The sequence below is a fragment of the Anser brachyrhynchus genome (assembly GCF_964034855.1).
Source record: "Anser brachyrhynchus genome assembly, chromosome: 1".
NCBI lineage: Eukaryota > Metazoa > Chordata > Aves > Anseriformes > Anatidae > Anser > Anser brachyrhynchus.
In genome coordinates, this window is record NC_137694.1 from 67,008,579 (window position 1) to 67,021,408 (window position 12,830).

Below are 12,830 nucleotides of genomic sequence, written 5' to 3' on the forward strand. Positions count from 1 at the left end.
CAGAGAGCAATAAGTGTAATATGTGATTTCCTTCTACTGTGGTGGTTTTCAGTTCATGTAGGAACTGTACTTGATGCTGACTAGAATTAAACCTGGATTAAAACTTGGATACTAACTGCAGTCTGCACACATGGAAATGAAGAAATGAATTCCTTCTTGATAGCTGATTTTTGCAGAAATGCCTTTTGGTTGAAGTACTACATGCATTTTGCAAAGTTCACGTACCTCTGCAGTTTATTTTAAGAGATCTGAATTTATTTGGTGTAGATTTATTTCAATTATCTAATCAGAAGCAGACACACAACTTCTTAGACTGTCAAAGGTATTCAGGAATGTATGACAAACTTCAAAGGAATGCATAAGATCTTGCTACACATCTTACCATCCACTTTTATAGAAAAAAGTTAATTAAATTTTCTTTCTGCCCAGAAATTATTTTTAGGCTAAAATTAAGTACATGGGGTTGTAAGGCTTTGGAGTGTTCTCTTTTTCTGCTTTAGCTTTACAGCTGATTAAACAGCCAAGTGCTTATCTGGATCAAAGAAGTAATAAGCAAAGGGGCATCCTTAGGCCAGTTATCAGTTGAAAACAATCTTAACTGTCACGTACCCAAGTTTCAAAGCACAAACTCAACTAAATGGATTGAGCAATGTGCAAAACTGTTTACTGGTGATGAAGAAACTTCCAGAGGGAAGGAAGTGCCGTTTCCTAGTGCACATTTCTGCAGGCATGGATGTGCTGGGGAACTAAAAGACCGTACTGTCCTTGTGAGCCCTGCCTGGTGCAGCATGTGGACCCAGTCAGATGAGGCAGGAGTTTCCTTCTTACAGTACATCCTTCTTCCCTGCCTCCAAACTGGGACTGCAGCTTATTGGGTTAATTCCTGTCGAGACTTAATTTATGTTCGCTCACTGGGAGGGGAGGAAAAAAAGAGTGCTAGTTATCTGAACATACAGCATTCAAGTATGTTTTTCAGGGACAATATTTCAAGTTATTAGTCTCAGTAATTTAGATAAGAACATGTACTTTCCTATGAAAGACGAGGCACAGTGTCTTAATATTAATACATGACACAGAGTAACCTCATGTGATAAAGTACCTAGATAGCTCGACAAAGGGTAAGTTAGAAATGCCTGGGAAGATATATGATGCCATTAGTAAAACATACAGATTTATGTGACATTAACTTCTCTAGGGCGGCAGAAGCAGAATTGTTCTACCAAAGCTGCATAAATGTTTTGCTTCCCCCCCAGATGCAACAACAAAGCACTGTGAGATCTGTGTAATCCAATGGATAAAGTGCCGCCTACAGTTCGACACACTACCTTTAAGTTTTCTTCTGAACCCTTTGGCATATGGCTAGGTTTCATATTTTTGAAAACTATGGCTGATGCCTGTGGTGGTAGTGACGGTTTGGGTGTGACTGAATAGAAAGGTTGGATGTTCTTTCCTGACATATAGGTAGCTCGGTACCCGAGGGGAATGCCTATATACAGCCTGGGCAGAATTAAGCAGAAAGGGTGACCCTTGGAAGAACAGTTCTGGCCAACAGCAAGCACTAAGCATACAGGTATATGAAGTACACCTCTTCTTGTACACACACCAGGGAAATAGAGGCATTGTTGCTGTCTCCAGATTCAGAACCTGGGATCCCTCTTGCAGGAGGCACCTATTCCTCTGCTGAAAGGGCCTTTGCCTTTCATTTGAAAGGTGAATTGTTTTTATCAGTGGCTAGCACAGTTGGGAAATGGGCTGGGTCTCTCCTCAGGGTGATGGTACTCACCTTGCAGGACAGTGGCTGCTCTGGGAAACTATAGACTTGTAGAGAGGGGCTTGCAATTGCACACAAGAAATCAGAGGTTCACAGATATAAGCGTACAAAAGAAGGAAAGGCCCGTTAGCTAGACAGAGGCTAACCAGGGAGTGCAATTAGGGGCAAAAAGTCATGTGAACGATAAGGAGCTTGCTAGACAGCTTTGCAGCACATTAGTCTGTAATGGCTGCAGGATCAGAGGATGGTAGAGTGGCTGTCCTCTCTGGGAGAGCCCTTTGTTGTTTCACATTGATTACTGCTGCTGTGAATTATTCATGTTCTTTTTGTCATGCCCAGTCAGGCTCTGTTTTGCATGCATATAAACTGAGGATTGGGTCAGCAGTGATGCGTGCTCATTCGGCCATGGGGCAATCCTGTACCTCCTGCCAAGAGGGAGGTTTTGTTGTCTCATATTCATTATTATGTAGAGAGATGTAGCTGCAATTATAATCCTCCCATCGCCCTGGAGTATGAAAATGTTTTCTTTCCCATTGGGAGTTCCTTGCTTGGCAGAGTGAACTCAGTTGAGCAACAACTTCATTTAAAAAGATATATTTTCTACAGTGCAGGGAAAGACTTCATGGTCTAGGGAAGATACTTCCTACTTGCTTCAAGCTAGTGTGAAAGTCGAAGGTCAATCTGTATTGTCTTAAAAGCAGAAAAGTAAGAGAAGCTGTCAGGGTCCCTTGAATATGGAAAATTTGAGGAATAGCTCAGCTTCCAAGAGAAGAAAACATTTTCCTTGAACAGATAGTCAGTGTCTAGTAAGCTGAGGCTTATTTATCTATTGAAATTACTCTTTTTTTTTTTTTCTTTGAATCAACTGTTAGTGTGCATATATATTCATATAAACTGTTTTAGAGGTAAGAGTTTAGTTTTGATACAAAGTATTGGTAGGTGCTATGGAAGGTGTGTGGCATATCAAGGAATTTTTGTTGGAATAGTAAATGTCCCCAGAAATTTTAGAATCTGAAGTTAAAGCTGACAACATGCTCTCAGGAAGACTGTTAGTGTGCTGAAGGTTAAATGTGAATTAAAAAGCTGCTTATAATAAGAGTTATCTTGTCATTCAAATTTTGAGTCTTTTTACATTTGGTAAAATGTCACTAATAATCCATTACATGTAAAAGTACTTTTGATATAAAAGGTCCCAAGGATCTTCGCAAATCTGAGTTTTGTGCCAAACCTCGTTGAAAGTATTGTTCAGATTCCACAGAAGAGACTGAGGCATAGTAAGCCTGAGGATTTTATCATAATTTACACAGGAATTGGGAAAGGGAACACCAGAAACATGATTCAAGGTTAGTAGGCTAGTCACGTGTGAACATACGATGATCTTGACAGGCATTTTTTTTTTGTCAGCTGGAAAGAAACTAATATGTCTGCTGCATAAAGAAAGGGTATAGGGAAGCTGACAAGTATCAGAAATGCTGACTTTGTGCATTTCAGATGAATTTTTCATTTTTTATGAGGAAAGTTGACCAGAAACAGCTCCATGGTGCATAACTCTTTATTGGTTAGGGGTTTGTATGTTCCATTTTATTGTTCATGGCATATTTTTTTTAATCTTGTCTAAAATGGAACAAGACCTCACTTTTATGATGTGTAAGCGTATATTTTACCTTTATTTTCATAACTTCCAATGTAAAGGATTCCTCCAAGGAGCTGTAGTTGGATTAATAGAGCTGGAGTCTGGGGCTCTGTGGAGCAGGGAAGTCCTTTACATCCATTCCATAGCATGGATGGTCCTGGCTGCTTTACAGAAACAAAATGTAAGGATGTTATTTGGCAGCACTGATCCTCGGTAGTCACAAGATGAAGGGTCTGATGAAAGGTCTTCAGGGAGTTTTCAAACATCATGAAATAGTTTGTCTATGAAACATCAAGGAGTTTAGACTTTTTTAGATTTTATTCAAAACCAAATTCTTTGTTTTAAAAAAAAAAACTTCAAAAATATGGTCATAGTAATTGTTCATAATTCCTTTAAAGTCAAGAAATTAAACTATTCCAATGATTTCTAAGAAAAGTGAAAGTTAACTTGTAAGAAACTGATGCTGAGTTTCTGTCCCTGTTGAAGTTGATGATGAAGGTTCTCGCCTATTCAGTTGTCCATTCTCAGATTTGGCAGCCACACCGTTTTTGGCTGTTGACTGCTTTTAGCAATAATCTCCGGTTGTGATGCACCATTTTTTGGATGTCTAGTACCCTAGGCTACTAGATGTCTGTAAACCCAGTACAAACATTTAGTCTGTACATGCAGAGTGTTTCCATTGCACGTTCTAGTGTGCCTGATGCTTTAGATTGATTCCAATTGAGCACAACGATAAGTGGTGCAGTAGAGTGTAATTCTAATATAGAAATATTTCAGACCTACTTATTTCAGCTTGTAGTTGTTGGCAGATTTGAGAACTCTGCACAGAAATGATGATGGTTTAATCAATTCACCATTCCTCTAAAGTAAAATGGGCCAGTTGAACAACAACAACAAAACACAAAAAATCTTGACCCTGCCAGAATGAGTGTGTGCATAATTGAAAGCTCCCAAACAGTCTTGCTAAATTCACATTTTATACTGTCACAGACAGTCATACAATGTAAAACAATAGTCTGGCTCTTGTGATAGGTCAAAGTTCTGTTTGTACTTTCATATTTCTCCTTACTTAATTTGGCAAATGGACACTCTTTCTGTCAAGGAAAAGAGGCCAAAACAAAGGGCATTTTTTTCCCCAAGATATTTTTGAAATGCCTTGATTCTTGGATGTCCAATGAGGATATTTTAGACCTGGCTGTCATTACCCTGGAAATCAAATGCCATTGCAGTAACTTAACACAGGCAGCCAAAATCATTGAGATCTTTTGAAAAACTTCATTTAAACATACTTCTAGTTTGACTGCACAAACCAGCAAGGCACTAATTAAAAGCTTAACAGAAGATTCAGATGTTAACTCTTATGTATCAGTTTTAGCTAAAATGAAAGTGTGACATTCAAAGAACTGAAGATGGGATCCACTGTGTTTTTCTTTCTGCTGTCCTCCATACAACTTTTTCTATATCAGAAGCCTGTTTCAGTGCTCAGTTTACTTCCTCTTTTATGTCTACATACAATAAACCAACTTGTGAAGAGCTGTGTGCGATATTCATGTGCAACAGGAGTTGAATTCTATGGGAGCTTGAGCTGTGGGATTTGGACCAATATGTCAGGCTGGGTTGTGTGCTTCCCCCAACTCAGTGACAATGAGAATTTCTCTGAGTGGAAGGACCTTATTTTGTGAAAAATCTAGTTAGCATTGTCAGGACCCTATGTGCCGGAAATGCCTGTGAGGACAGGTCTGTCTGATGCTTCCAACATCACTGCAAGATGGAGTGATGGGTGACCCAAAAGAAACATTATTGTATTCAAAGGATGAGACTTTCAGCAACTGATTCAATCATTATTATTATTTTTAATGCTGGTCCTCAAATGTCAGCCTGGTATTATTCATGATTTATCACAGATCTGACAACACAGACCCATCCTACATTTTAAAGCAAAGGTTGTTCTTTTAATTTATTGTTCCATTGACATTCTTTTCAGTATTTCTGTAATGTTTTGCTTTCTTTTCCTGCCCTTAACATAGTAGTATGAAAGTGAACAACTATTTCCAACAGCAGTATCGGTGGGGATCTGACAAAGCAATGATTTGAGATGCTATACCAAACTCTCTTTTAGTCCCAAATTGAGTGTTGTTACAGTGAATGTCTTTAGGTTTAGAAAAGTTCCTATCTGCTGAAGACAGTTTATCTCACTTTGGGCTCTGATAGGTCATCTTCCGCAGACTTGGGTTATCCACCTGCAAAGAATGGACAGGCAGTCTCAGTAACATTTGGTCCTACGTAGCTGTAAGATGATACTTCCTTTCTAATTATTTTTTAAGTAATCTTTAAAAAGAGACCTTCATTCTATAAGGTAAAATAGCATAAAGATCTAGCTGTTAGGCATTGCTCTTCATGTGTTGATCTCAAAGTTCTTTACAAAGGAGCTTGATATTGTTTTCCCATTTGTCAATCTGAGAAACCGAAGTACAAAAAGGAAAAATGACTTGAGCTCCAACACCAAAGTGGAGCTGATGCCAGCCAGCTGCTTTGTCCACTCTGCCACGCTGAGCTTGGAAGGGCAACAATCTGACAGTCCAAGTAGTATCAAGCATGCTGATAAAACCATTGAAATATTATTCATCATGGAGATGGATGGGATGTGAATATAGGAAAAATACTTTTTACAGTAGTAAATGATGAATAGAGTTGTATTAAATGACAAATATTTTGAAAAATCCAGTAAAGGGCAGAATTAGATTAACTTTTAAAAAGATTCAAGTAATAGCATAACTTGTGCTCTGTCACATGACATTTTAGCACACACAAGTGAGCCAGACAACTATGTTATTTTAACCTACATTCAACATTCCTATCAGTAAATCTGCACAAAGGGCCCCATATCCATATCTTGTGCAGTTCTATCACAAAATCTCTTTTTTGCTACTGCCTGGAATTTCATTATGAACCATTATTGATGTAATACTAAACCTATGGAATCTTAAACATGTCTTAAAATCTGTGGAATAAAGTAGACTCCTACCAAATAATAAAAAAAAAAGGAAAAAAAAAAAAAGCAGTACCAACAGAAAACACTGCATCTTTTTCAGATGGTTCATTAATTTTTCCCAAACATGCTTTAACTACAGTGTCTCAAAACAAACTTGCTTCAGTAGATCTGTTTTCCGGTAAATGTTATTTTTCTTTTCTTCCCTCCCCTATTCCGAAGACACTATTTGCTGGTTCATCTAAGTCCAGAATATCTGTTATATGCTGCCCTCTTTTGCATGAACAGTGTCTGAGTTGCTTCTGGTTGCTGTAGGTGCCTGCCTTTGGATTTTTCCTGGAACTGTGGGATTCTGTGAGGGAGACTTTCTCATCTTTATATTCTGAGATCTTCCAATGTTTCATTTATATGTTATGTGAACTGTACCAGTCTGAAGAAAACAGTGAAATTTGTCTTTGAGAAGCACCTCAGCTCACAAAGGAGGGTATGATTTACACTGTAGCCACTGGTATGACTTAAATAACATTGAGCTATAAAAATTTGCATTTATGGGCATTGATTGAGGGATGTGCTGGCTCTCTGTGAAATGTTTAGCTAATGGAGAATTGTGCTGCTTTCAGAAATAGGAGTAAAAATTAAAGGGGGTGCTTTAAAAGCAGCAGATCTTCAGCAGCCAAACAAGGAAAGAACTGCCTACTTCTGGTTTGTAGTCTATAGAAAGGCACGTGCATGCATTTTCTGGAAGTGCTACAGAAGCTGTCCTGCTGGAGTTGGTGTTTAGCACAGAACCAAAGCTGGCCAAAGGTAGAAAAGCAGGATGTGGGGTACTGGCACAGGGGGTGTCACGGTCCTGCTGGCTGTGGGGAGATGCTGCCCCATGGGCTTTCCTTGCACTGGGTACTGATGTGAAAAAGGATGGATTAGAGGGCAAGGGAGCATGTCCTGCATACTCATGTGTATGCTTGGCTGCTAGGATCGATCAGGAGCTATGCTTAGGAAAAATGACTCACTGCTGGCTGCCTCACTGCAGCGCGTGGGAATGAGCTGAGGCCAGAGCGGTCTCAGCCAGAGTGTGAATGTCCATTAATACATGCTCGTCACTGCACTCGCTGCCATGGCTGCTTGTCTAGCTGTCCTCTTCTACACACTCTTGAGCAACAAGTTGTAAGGCTTTGCCATCAGTTTGCTGCCTTATCTTGGGACGTGCTTTTATTCCCAGATGCATGGCTTTTACAGCTTTGTTATGTGCTATACCTCCGTATTGCCGACGTCCTTCAGTCCCACCCAGCTCTCAGCCTGCAGGTGATGTCCTGATGCTATGCTGGGTGCCTGCTGTCAACACAGCATTTGCTAGCATTGAGTATTCGATGCTCAGTGCATTCCCCACTTGCAGAACTGTAATTGTCCTCCTGATGCCTGTTAGATGACCCCTGCTTTAGAAACCCAGTGTCTTTTTGAGCAAAGGCTAGATTTCAGCACTGTAGCAAAGTCTGTCTAGGCAAAAAGTTGTTTGGTGTGTGTTTTATTCTAACAACAGCACAGACTGAAATTCTCGAGAATTAAGTTAAATTAGGGGTGAAGTAAAAATTATGTACATTTAATAATGTAGGTTGCCAATGGTCAGTTTAAATGTGCAGAGGGCACTGATTAAATCTGAAACTATGTACCAAGGTAGGAATACCTATAGAGACAGAAGTGATAGTGTGGGTGAGGGGCTCAGCAAGGTGTGACTGGGTGCTAGAGCAGATGATGCTTTAAATTCCACTTTTCCTTTATAAGCCTGATGACAAACTTGTCAAAAACAGCTTTACAGTTTTAAACAACAAAACCAAACAAAACCTCCCTCCCACAAAACCCTGTCTCTTCAGAATTTTCTTTCCTTTGAGCTATAAATTCACTGCTGATACTGGCTTAGGAATTGGCTGGCTGCCAAATACAGTTGTCCCACAAAAATGTACAGAATCTCTATCTTTGTCTCCTACAAATAAAAACATGAAACAAAAATGTCAGGGGAAAAAATGTGTAAAACAGGACATGACCTTCTGTGGAGTGAGACTTAAAGATTCTTTCAAAAAAGCTATCCTTTTTTTTTTTTTTTTTAAATGCAGATATTTGTTGATGATTGATACTATAATTGATAAAGGCAGTTGGGTTGGTGGGTGGTGGGCGTTCTAACAAAAATGTCTGATCAGAGGTTATTACACAGGTTTCTACCTATACATGCAGTGTCAATGCACATATGGTATTTTGTAGATTGACAAGGAAACGAAAGCAATATGCATTGTGTTTTCCCCCATTACATAACTGGATATGGCATACTATTATCATTATTGTCCTGTTAACACAAATTGTCAGAAATTCAGCTTAATTTATGAGCTATAAAAGGGACTAGGAGCTGTACTTCAGGCTAGGTTATGGCTAATTGTGCCTTTTCACATCAGTGTTGAAAAATACAGAAGAAAAAATGCTAATTTTCTTGAGGTAACAGGCAAACATGCTTCAGGTCTCTTTAAATGCTGTTGGAGCAGAAATTAAAGGACTTATTTTAGTAGGTAAAATAAAAGTGTTAAAGCAAATACATTGTTGTTGCAGGCAGAATTGCTGTTTTGCTATTTTAACGGTGTTCCTTCAAACAGTCATAATATAAATATTGTGAAAAATAACATCTTGAGGAGGATCTTCAAAAGCACATGAGAAAGTGCATAAGCTGCAGCATATTTCACCTTTCTTTCATCATCTGTTTCCAACCTGGTGATATGAAAGAGTTGGGGATTTGCATCCAAGGATGACTACCCTATTGAGCATTTCAATTTGGTGTTACTGGTTGCATTGGAAGATATTTTTGCTGTTTGCCTAATTTAAAATGTCTACAGCCTAGGTCCACTTGGGTTATCAGGTCTTTTGACCATGGAAGTTGGATAAAACCAGGCCAGGGAATTCTCAGGGAATGCCTGCAGCTGGAATTGCTTGAAAATGGTGATTTAGCACATATATTGCTTTCCTCTGAATCAATGCCATACCTGATGTGGTTTTGATGACTTGCTTGGCTGCTGTTCATGCTGCCTGCCTCTGTAGCCCTGGACAAGGGTTCCAAGGATATTCAGAAATTCAAGTTTGTTTTCTACATTCAAATGCTTGTGCCATAATGGGGGAGTTGTCTTCAGCGTTTTGGCCAAACAAAAATTCAAATTTTTCCTTATCTGGGTTATAGAAAAGAAGACTAATCCCCTCCTAAGAGAGAGAAACTGGGTAGTTCTTGGTGCCATCGTTTTTGTTTGCTATTGCAGGATCTATCATTTAAGTTTTCCTTCCCATGTTTAAAACCACAGAACAGGCCCAGTAGGATTCCCCTGCTTAGAGAGACTCCAGTGCCTCAGCCTACTTTCCAATCAACACGCAGCATCTTAATCCTATTATGTACCGTCGTGGGAAGGGGCCAGTCCCTAGGCCGCAGTATTTGTGAAATGGGATGTGTGTGTGAAGCCCTGCAGTTCTTCTTCCTAAGAGCTCGGGCCTGATTTTGCATGTCCTGTACTCATGCAAGTTGGGTTGTGCTGATATAAAATAAGAATCAGTGTAAAAGTAAATGAGATCTCATGTTCATTCATGTCACCCAAATGGCCTAAAAATCATTAAAATGTCATGCTCTAAGTTAATCTGAACAATTTACAGGCACCCTAGGGTTTTAAGGACTAACTCAGAAGACTTTTTTTTAAAAAATTATTATTTTATAGCGTACCATTTATCTATTTGTGAGGAAGGGAGACTATGCTAGAGAAGCCAGCTTGCATACCATAGTAGTCAAATAAAATTGAAATGGAATGAACTTCTCAAAAATATTAGACTGTGATAGATTGATGCTCTGTGATCTAAGCCGTAATGGCTTTATTTTCTGGAAAATGACCATTTCCTCCTTCCTAGGAAGAACGTAATTTAATCTTGGAAAAGAACAATGGAAAAACAAAGATACAGTTTGCTTATAAAAATATAAATGGTCTGCTTCTGTGTTTGGAATTAGCTATCTCTAGCTGTAAAATTATGGAAGAAAGGTAGTACTCATCACATGAAGAGGAAGAGAAAGTTTATATTCTTCTGCTGTTTGGGTTTTGTACCCATTCCTCTATTTCTCCAGCCTGGTAATTTTAGTTTTGTTCATAGTTGGTCAGTATGTAAGTAAGTATACTGGTGAGATGGACTACAGGAAAGACTGAAGAAATAGATAGGGAAATCCATTTGTCTCATAGTTTAGCCTTATTTAGGAAAGAAATGCAAGATAATTCTTTGAAGCCCTCTCAGCTTTTCAGTAGGTATGGCGTCCAGAGATTGTGTAAATCTAATCAATTCTGTTCATCCTCCAGCAAACTAACTTGTTGATGGTGTCTCTTGCATTTAATATTTTAGAGGCTATTTGGTATGAAGCAGTAAAAGTACATTTACAAGTGGTTAAACTGTTCTTCTGCTTCATATCCTGCCTAGTCATTGGTGGTCACTAATTTGCAAGGTCTTTCAGAGAGATGTTTCATTATTGTTGCTTTTTAGAAGAGAATTCAGGTTTTGGTATCTTTGAGGGCACAAATACAGATGTTATGCATTGCAAATTCCATCGTAACTAGAAATTAAATTATGTAAAATATGTTAACTTCGTCACTGAGTTTTACTGAGGAATTCTTGAAGAAGTGGCATAATGGAACTTTATTATATATATATATATTTGCTACTGCATTTTGGACTACAGAATAAAAACAGCCTATGGAAGAAAAATATATACGTGGTCAGGTATATGTATGTGCATGTATATTTTGGCTCTGTCTCAACAAATGTGTGCCTAACTTTAAGTAGATAAGTAATCTTGTTTGGTTGGTTAGGAGCATGCTTAAGCACCTTGTGAATCTGGGCACTTAAGAATGAGGTGCCGACATTAACATATCACAGGAAACAAGCCTAAATGAAAGCAATGGAAATTAGATGTTCTTCTGATTAAGACTAATGTCCACCTTTGGAGCTTTATCTCTGAAATATCTCAGCAACCAGGAAGTTCCAGAAGTTAATGCTGCTTAGCTCTGCTATATTGCACCTTCAGATTTCATTTTCCTCATCATATGTAAATGATAGTGCATTTTTGTATTTCATGGCTAGAGTGAACTATGTAGAGCAAGTAATGCAAAAGCTGAATTACTCCTGAAAGAACTGGATCACTTAGGGAAGCTGCATGACTCTTGAGAGCCATGTCAGTCCTTGGATTTTATAAATGACCGGAGTATTTATGTATTTTATTGGTGCAAAGATGGCTCTAGATTTTTCTCCAGATTAGCAGATTCAGCTGCTATTGCTTTTAATAGGAGCTTTACTGAAGCTGAGATAATCCAGAAACCTGGACCTCTGTGATGCTCAGAGAATCTGTATTCCTTTACCTAGCTATGCTGGATTTGATGCACCTCCGAAAGCATGGGGTGCTTCAGCACTTACTGCAATGCTGTCTTAGGAAGGTCCAGAGTAGTTTATTGCAGGAACTGCTGCCTCAGCTGGACATGGCTGCTATTTTCTGTCTTGGCAGTTCTTGGACCAACAGAAATGTTTCATTTTTTTTGGTAAAACAATAAGGGTACAAGTTGTGTTCAGTCATGGTGGAGCACAGTACTGTATTTATTTTTGAGATTTTGATTCCCCCATCCTTCCATCACATACTATCTTAAAAAAAAACTCATTTGACAGGCAGTATAGGATTATAAGCAAAGCCCCCCAAATCCTCTAAGATAAGTACAACCCCACAAAACCCCTGTTTATGGATTAAGAAGAACAGTGCAAAAATACACACCATCACTGAAAGAAGCATCATATAATTTCCAAGGTGGTCTTGTAGAGCTTAGTCAAATCTCCTGCTCAAGCTGGTTAATCTAATACTCTTGAACACATATGCTGATTGTGTTAAGTGGAGAAGAAAGGTAAACTCTGTATTTGTCTAATTAAAGGTTGCTTGTGAAGCCAGCTCATTTTTAAGATATCTTTCTTCACTAGAAAAGTAAAGGTGCTTTGGACCTTAAGATACCAGCCTTTTGTCTTTTGGGTGTACAGACGTTTGAAGTTTGTTTTTTTGCCACCATTATGGATGAAAGAGAACGGGAGCCCCTAGCGCCCCGAGCAGTTTTCCAGCTGGTTTACCTCATTCCACGTGGGATTTCCAAGTCTATTCCCCAAGCATCTCCCTCCAGTCCTCCTGCTCAGGCATCTCTCAGAGGCAATTTCCAGTCTTAACCGCACACAGCCAAAACTGTTATCATTTATCCTGGCTATTAATTGGAGGTGGTTGTTCTATTGCTTTAACAGTCACAAAGTGGCTAAGTACCTGTAAAGACAAACAAGCTGCCACTGAAAACTGTGTAAATGCACTCCAGTGGCTATGTGGAAAAAGCCAAACATTTTTGCATCTTTGACTGAAG

General features: G+C 38.9%; 1 protein-coding gene across 12 annotated transcripts in view; it reads left to right on the forward strand.

Moving 5' to 3' along the window:
* The window catches only part of CALD1 (caldesmon 1), a 193,841-nt gene that overhangs the window by 27,753 nt on the left and 153,258 nt on the right, over positions 1-12,830 (forward strand). The gene's annotated exons all lie outside the window — the stretch shown is intronic.